Raw genomic sequence first — 7,654 nt, 5'->3', positions numbered from 1 at the left:
GAAAAAAAAAAAAAAAAGAAAGAAAGAATTCAATGAGGATTTCACACAAGAGTTTGAGATTCCATCTTAGGCAGGAGAGGAACACCTGTAAAATTTATAGACTGTATTAGATCTGTCCAATCAGAATTCATTTATTCAAGAAACATTTTTATTAAGATATAATTGACATATAACATTATTTTCAGGCATACAATATAATGATTGGATATTTGTATACATTGAAAAATAATCACCACAATAAATCTAGTTACCATCTGTCACCATATAAAATTATGAAATGCTTTTTCTTGGGATGAGAACTTCTAAGATTTACTTTTAGCAACTCTCAAACATGCAATACAATATTATCGATAAGTCACCATGCTGTACGTTATATCCCCATGACTTATTTATTTTATAACCGAAGTTTATACCTCTTGGCCTCCTTCGTCCACCCTCCAACCTCCAGTCCCTCTGGCAACCACTTATCTATTCTCTGTATCTGTGAGTTTAGTCTGGTTTAGTTTGTTCATTTTGTTTTTCAGACTCCACATATATGGGAAGTCATATAGTATTTGTCTTTCTCTGTCTGACTTTTTTAACTTAGCATAATACCCTTAAGGTCCATCCATGTTGTTGCAAATAGCAAGATTTCATTCTTCATGGCTCAGTAGTAGTCCATTGTGTATATATATTTACCACATCTTCTTTATCCATTCATCCATCAATAGACACCTAGACTGTTTCCATGTCTTGGCTATTGCAAATAATGCTGCAGTTAATAGAGGCACGTATATATCTTTTCAAATCAGTGTTCTCATTTAGGAATTACTGGTTCTATTTTTTTGAGAAACTTCTATATGATTTTCCATAGTGGCTGCACCAATTTACATTCCCACCAACAGAGCACGACAGTTCCCTTTTTTCTACATCCTCACCAACACTTTTCTGTCTTGTCTTTAATTTTTTTTTTTTTTTTTGGTGGGATCTTAGTTCCCTGATCAGGGAAGGGAAGGGATCTTAGTTCCCTTCCACCCCCTGCAGTGGAAGGGCAGAGTCTTAACTACTGGACTGCCAGGGAAGTCCCTATTTCTTGTTTTTTTTTTTTTTTTTTTGATGATAAGCATTCTGACAGATGTGAGTGAGGTAGTATCTCATTATGGCTTTGATTTGCATTTCCCTGATGATTAGTGACGTTGAGCATCCTTTCATGAACCTGTTGGCCATCTGTATCTCTTCTTTAGAAAAACGTCTATTCAGATCCTCTTCCCATTTTTAAATTGGATTGTTTGGTGTTTTGCTATTGAGTTGTATAAATTCTTTATATATTTGGGTATTAACCCTTTATCAGATATGTACTTTGCAAATATTTTCTCCCATTCCATAGGCTGACTTTTTCATTTTGTCAATGGTTTCCTTTATTGTGCAGAAGCTTTTTAGTTTGATGTAGTCCCACTTGTTTATTTTTGCTTTTGGAGTCAGATCCAAAAAATCATTTCCAAGACTGATGTCAAGGACTTACTACCTTTGTTTTCTTCTAGGAGTTTTATGGTTTCAGGCCTTACATGTCTTCAATCCATTTGAGTTAATTTTTGTGTGTAGTGTAAGATATTGGTCTAGTTTCATCTTTTACTTGTAGATATCCAGTTTTCCCAACACCATTTACTGAAGAGACTGTCCTTTCCCCATTTTATATTCTTAGTTCCTTTGTCATGAATTAATTGAGTGTATATGTGTGGGTTTATTTCCAGGCTCGCTATTCTGTTTCATTGATCTATCCCTCTATTTTATATCACAATCAAGTTAGGTAACGCACTCATCACCTAATAGAAGTTACCCTGTGTGTGTGTATCTGTGTGTGGTGAGAATATTTAAGATCTACTCTCTTAGTAAATTTCAAGTATTACAATACAGTGTTACTATAGCCACCACACCACTGTACATTAGATCTCTAGAACTTATTCATCTCATAATTGGACATTTGTACCCTTTGAACAACATCTCCCCATTTTTCTCAGTGGCCCTTTCCCTCCCTCCAGCCCCTAGCAACTACTATCTCATTCTAAAAACATCATTACAGCATTGTGTCTTTTCAAATACAGTTAATGGGACATCCCTGATGGTCTAGTGGTTAAGACTGCATGCTTCCAATGCAGGGGGCTCAGGTTCAGTCCCTGGTCGGGGAACTAAAATCCCACATGCCACGTGGTGTGGCAAAAAAGAAGAAGGCAAGTTCTAAAATCCAGTTAACATATTTCCTAAACTCGGCTAACTCAGCAAAAATGAGGGATTTCTGAATCTCAATAACTTGATTCTATTTTAGGCACTGAATTGAGCATTTCCCAGCTTGAGTAGATCTGATCTGGTCACTTGCACACAGGGAAATTTAGGACCTTAAACACCAGATCTGCCCTTTTATTAGAACATGAATCTTCAGCTGGTGAGGGGAGGTGTAACTAAACCAACCAGAGCACCATCAGCCTCACTTTCCCAAGTCTCATGGTAGAGGTTTCTGGAGTGCGTCCCTGTAGCCATGAATTCGAAATTTCAGGATGAGTTTCCCTTTTGGTCATTTCTGAGACAAAATTATTTGACATCCGATGGCCTGCAACTATAGTTACCATCTATTGGTTTGGTCAGTCGTCACCAATAGCTGAACACTCAATGCCGTTTTGGTTCACCCTTAGTTGACTCAAGTTTGCAGAGCCAAAGTGAACTGGATCTCAGACTGAGTCTTTGCCCCCATATAACAGCTCTGTCCCCGCTTTAATACAGGGGATTGAGCTGATGAATTACTCAGACATCTCTACTCCCCGAGATGTCTCTTGAACATGTTCAAAGTGTTCTGCCTCATATGTTATATACATTCTCTCATTTTACCCTCACAACCAACCCACAAGGTAGCTACTTTTGTCCACATATTACTAATGAGGAAACTGAAATTCAGAGAATTTAGGGGACCGGTTTGCTAAAGGTCACACAGCTAGTGCAAATAAGGCTGAGCAGTGTCTTATAAAATGTTGTCCCCAGTTCCCCTATCCCCTCACCTCATTTGTCTATCAACCTCCTATTGATCCTTTGGATTTTAGCTGAAACATCTCTTTCCTTCCTTGACACCCTGAGTTCAGTTTCTGAGCTTCTCCTGTGGGCTCCCGTGGCCCCCAGACTTACCCCATCATCCCTCCTCTGTAATCCCTAAGTGGCCAAGAGATTTGTGGCTTGATTTTACAGTTTTAAGCATGTAGGAGATGTTCAAGAAATAGCTGTAGGGACTTGGAAAACAAACTCATGGTTGCCAGGGGGAAGGGATAGTTAAGGACTTTGGGAAGGTCATGTGTATATTGCCATATTTAAAATGGATGACCAACAAGGACCTATTGTATAGCACAGAGAACTCTGCTCAATGTTATGTGCCAACCTGGATGGGAGGGGGCTTGGGGGAGAATGGATACATGTGTGTGTATGGCTGAGTCCCTTCCCTGTTCACCTAAAACTATCATAACATTGTTAATCAGCTATACCCCAACACAAAATGTTTTTGGTCTTAAAAAATAATAAAATTTAAAAACAGGAATGTGAAAAAAAAAAGAGAGAGAGAGAAATAGCTGTGGGATGAGTAAATAAACAAATGCACAAGCAGGCCAATCCCCATGTTTCCACAAAACCCCATCATCTCCCATAAGCCACAGTAAGCCCAGTGCTGAACCCTCTAGGGTAGGGGGAAATGTCCAGAGATGAATGAGTTCTGCCGTTGTGGCTTTACTGCTAGTTAGAGAGACAATCCAGAAAACAATAATTGGTAACGCAGTGTCCTCTGAGCTAGAGGTGGAGTGGATAGAGGCCAGCTGAGGCAGGAAAATCAACTGATGTCATTGGCAAAGAGGCAAATAGAAGTCTGGTTCATCCAAGTTCATTTCTCAGTCCAAATATGAAAACAATCACATGAATATAAAGTATGAACTTAGGGGGTGGGGTTTTCCTGGTGACTCAGTGGTAAAAAGTTTTCCTGCCAATGTAGGAGACACAGGTTCAATCCCTGGTCTGGGAAGATCCCACATGTTATGGAGCAACTAAGCCCATGCACCACAACTATTGAACCCACACTCTACATCCTGGGAGCTGCAACTACCGAGCCCATGTCGCAACTACTGAAGCCCATGCACGCTAGAGCCCATGCTCCACAACAAGAGAAGCCACCACGATGAGAAGCCCACACACCACAACTAGAGTAGCCCCCACTCTCCAAAATGAGAGAAAAGCCCTCACAGCAACAAAGACCCTGCACAGCCACAAATACATAAAAATTTTTACAAATATTTTAAAAAATTCTGAACTGGGCAATCAAGCCTTTATAGTCAGATGTACCTTTACAGTCAGATGTGGATGAATAGGCTAAATACACTCTTACCTGTGAGTGATGTATTATCTATTGTACGGTGTGTGTGTGCTCAGTCATGTCCAACTCTGTGCAACCCCATGGACTGTAGCCCACCCGGCTCCTCTGTTCATGGGATTCTCCAGGCAAGAATACTGGAGTGGGTTGCCATGCCCTCCTCTAGGAGATCTTCCCTGACCCAAGGATCAAACCCACTTCTCTTCAGTCTCCTGCATCAGCAGGTGGGTTCTTTACCAGGCAATGGCATGCCACTCCAGTACTTTTGCCTAGAAAATCCCATGGACAGAGGAGCCTGGTAGGCTGCAGTCCATGGGGTCGCTAGAGTCGGACACGACTGAGCAACTTCACTTTCACTTTTCACTTTCCTGCATTGGAGAAGGAAATGGCAACCCACTCCAGTGTTCTTGCCTGGAGAATATCAGGGACGGGAAGCCTGGTGGGCTGCCGTCTATGGGGTTGTACAGAGTCAGACACGACTGAAGTGACGCAGCAGCAGCACCACCTGGGAAGCCCTTATCTCCCACACAGATGAGCAATTCTTAAATTGTCTTTGATGGTATTTGTTTGACACAAGTAATTCTTGTCATTCAACATTTTTTCTTTTTTTTCTCTTTTGGTTCTTTGTATGGGCAAAGAGGAGACATGAAGACTACCCCAGACCTGACCCTAGCCTGCTGGTGAGACACTGGCTTTCTGGTTTGTGTGACAGCTGCAGATAAGTCTCACTGCTCCTCCTGCTTGCCAAGGCCCTATGCCCTTCATACTACGATAAGAGAGAAGAAATGAGCACCTCTGAGCCAAGGCTGAAGCTCTGTAATTGGTGACTGTCATTACCTTTTTCAGAGTGACCTCCTAATAGGTGCCTCTTGGCAATGCCTGGGCTTAAGAAGAGATTCCTGCTGCCACTTTCTGGGAAAATGAATAACCAAAGTCAGTGTTTGATTGGAATTCAAGGGGAAACCGAATTGGGATCTTGCTGAAGATTTATCCTTTTGATTAATTCCTTTACTCACCATTGAACCTTTGTTTGATATCTTCACAGTAGAAATAGCATCCATTTCAGGCCTTCATCAGACACTTCATTCAACCTCTCAGTTCTTCAATGATTCTGAAGAGATTAGAAGTTGCTTTTCAAAATATTTATTAAATACCTTTTTGCACATGCCAGTTTTCCAGGCAATGCAGAAGGATAATGAAACAGGCCTGGCCTCTCTTCTCCAGAAATTTCTCATTGAGAAAAGGGCCCAGGGGTACAAGATACAGGACAGAACCAAGGTGAACCGATACAGGTACAAGGTTATTTCCCTTTAACATATTATGACCAGAGACACATATATTTTGAAAACAAGGTGAAGAAAGGGTAGAAAGCAAGGAACGAGGCCATCAGAAAACAAAATTTAATGGAAGCAGTTGAGGTGAAATCCCATGTAGTTTACTAAACAAGGCCCCCTTAGGCAAGAGTCCAGGTTTTCCTACATTGTGTTTTTTCTGTCATCATCATCATCATTTTTTTTTTTTTTTACTTTTATATTACATGTTATTTACTTCTTGGCAGCTGCTACCTAAATAATGTCTTGGTAGCTGCCCCTGGCTCTGATTCCTCTGTATCCAGAATTATTGTTCCTTTTTCTATGTGGGGACACAGGAGAAGGATAACCCTGGGCTAGTACCTGAAAACAAATTGAACACATAAATTCCACTTTCTTAGAAGTCCCCTCAGTCCTGGGAGGGAGGTTGCTGCTGCCCCCAGGACACTTTGGTAGGGTGCTGGGTACCTCCTGGCCCAATTTCTTCTTCTTTTCCCATTTCTTCTTCACTTCACTCTTCCAAGATTGCCTCTTGTCATTTCATTTAAGCAATGGCACAAAACCAAACTTTCAGCTATTATTACTATTTTTCCTATTGGTCTTTTAGCAGAATCCAGCCTTCTGCAAAGTTTGCCATTTTTTAGACACAATATGGAGACTATTGGTGACTTTTTAAAATAAATGTTATAATTTATTTATGATAAATTTTATGTACATTTTAAAGTATAATTTAAATATATAACATGGACTCTAGTCAAATTTTTGATGGACTAATGAATCTCCTCCTCCCCTGCCCCCAAAACAGGTATGGCCATGTATGTACACATGTGACAGGGGAAGAGGTTGGCCAACTTTCAATTTACCAAGTTAGTGCTCGCTTTGGCAGCACATATACTAAAACTGGAATAATGCAGAGAAGATTAGCATGGCCCCTGCTCAAGAATTACATGCAAATTCATGAAGCAGTCCATATTTTTTTTTTTGTATGTGCCATTAAACCACCTCTGGATGAGATGGGGGAACACTCGTTCTTTAATTTTGAAATTGTATTTGGAATTTATTGTTGCTGTGTACTAAGAACTTGGCCTAAATAAAATCCTACAAGATATATTCACACAAAAAATTTTTTTACCAAAAAAATTGCTAAGGTTTTAGAACCTTAGCAATCTAACAGAGCCTCAACTTCGAACTATTCTTGCCATCTTTTTGTGAAAAAAGAAAAAATTTTCACATTAGAAACAAAAGGAGAAATGACCTAATCTCAGAATCTAGCCATGTCATCCTCCGGAGTTCCAGAAATCCAGAGAAGGAAGCGAGAATGGGGGTAAAGATGTCAAAGACTGAGCAGGAAGGAGAGAAGAAAAGTAAAGAAAATTTCATTTTTCCAGATCTTGGAGTACCAGATCATCTGCTAGAAAGATAAAGGAAATAAGCCTGGGGGGTAGTCATAAAACTTTGGAAGATCTTTTGAGGGAAATGGGAATTTCTTCCCAAAGGCAAACAAAAGGTCTTCTGGATAGTAGTAAGGCCCAACAGCACCTGTGATCCCTTCTTGTTTATTTATTTTTTATTTATTTATTTATTTTTATTTTATTTTATTTTTAAACTTTACATAATTGTATTAGTTTTGCCAAATATCAAAATGAATCCACCACAGGTATACATGTGTTCCCCATCTTGAACCCTCCTCCCTCCTCCCTCCCCATACCATCCAGAGGGAGAGGGTGGGAAGATTTGGGAAAATGGCATTGAAACATGTAAAATATCATGTATGAAACCAGATGCCAGTCCAGGTTTGATGCCCTTCTTGTTTAAGAAATTGCTGCGGCTGCACCTCCTATCAGAGAAAGCGATGGCACCCCATTCCAGTACTCTTGCCTGGAAAATGCCATGGACGGAGGAGCCTGGTGGGCTGCAGTCCATGGGGTCGCTAAGAGTCAGACACGACTGAACGACTTCACTTTCACTTTTC

General features: G+C 40.3%; 1 non-coding gene across 1 annotated transcript; it reads left to right on the top strand.

The window, feature by feature from the left end:
* The first annotated feature begins 6,552 nt into the window (after positions 1-6,552).
* LOC133243551 (U6 spliceosomal RNA) lies at positions 6,553-6,659 on the top strand. Its single transcript, XR_009735107.1, has one exon. It is a non-coding gene; the product is annotated as a U6 spliceosomal RNA (small nuclear RNA).
* The last annotated feature ends 995 nt before the right edge of the window (positions 6,660-7,654 follow it).

The sequence above is a fragment of the Bos javanicus genome, chromosome X, assembly GCF_032452875.1.
Source record: "Bos javanicus breed banteng chromosome X, ARS-OSU_banteng_1.0, whole genome shotgun sequence".
Classification (NCBI taxonomy): Eukaryota; Metazoa; Chordata; class Mammalia; order Artiodactyla; family Bovidae; genus Bos; species Bos javanicus.
This window is presented reverse-complemented; position numbering and strand designations above follow the sequence as displayed.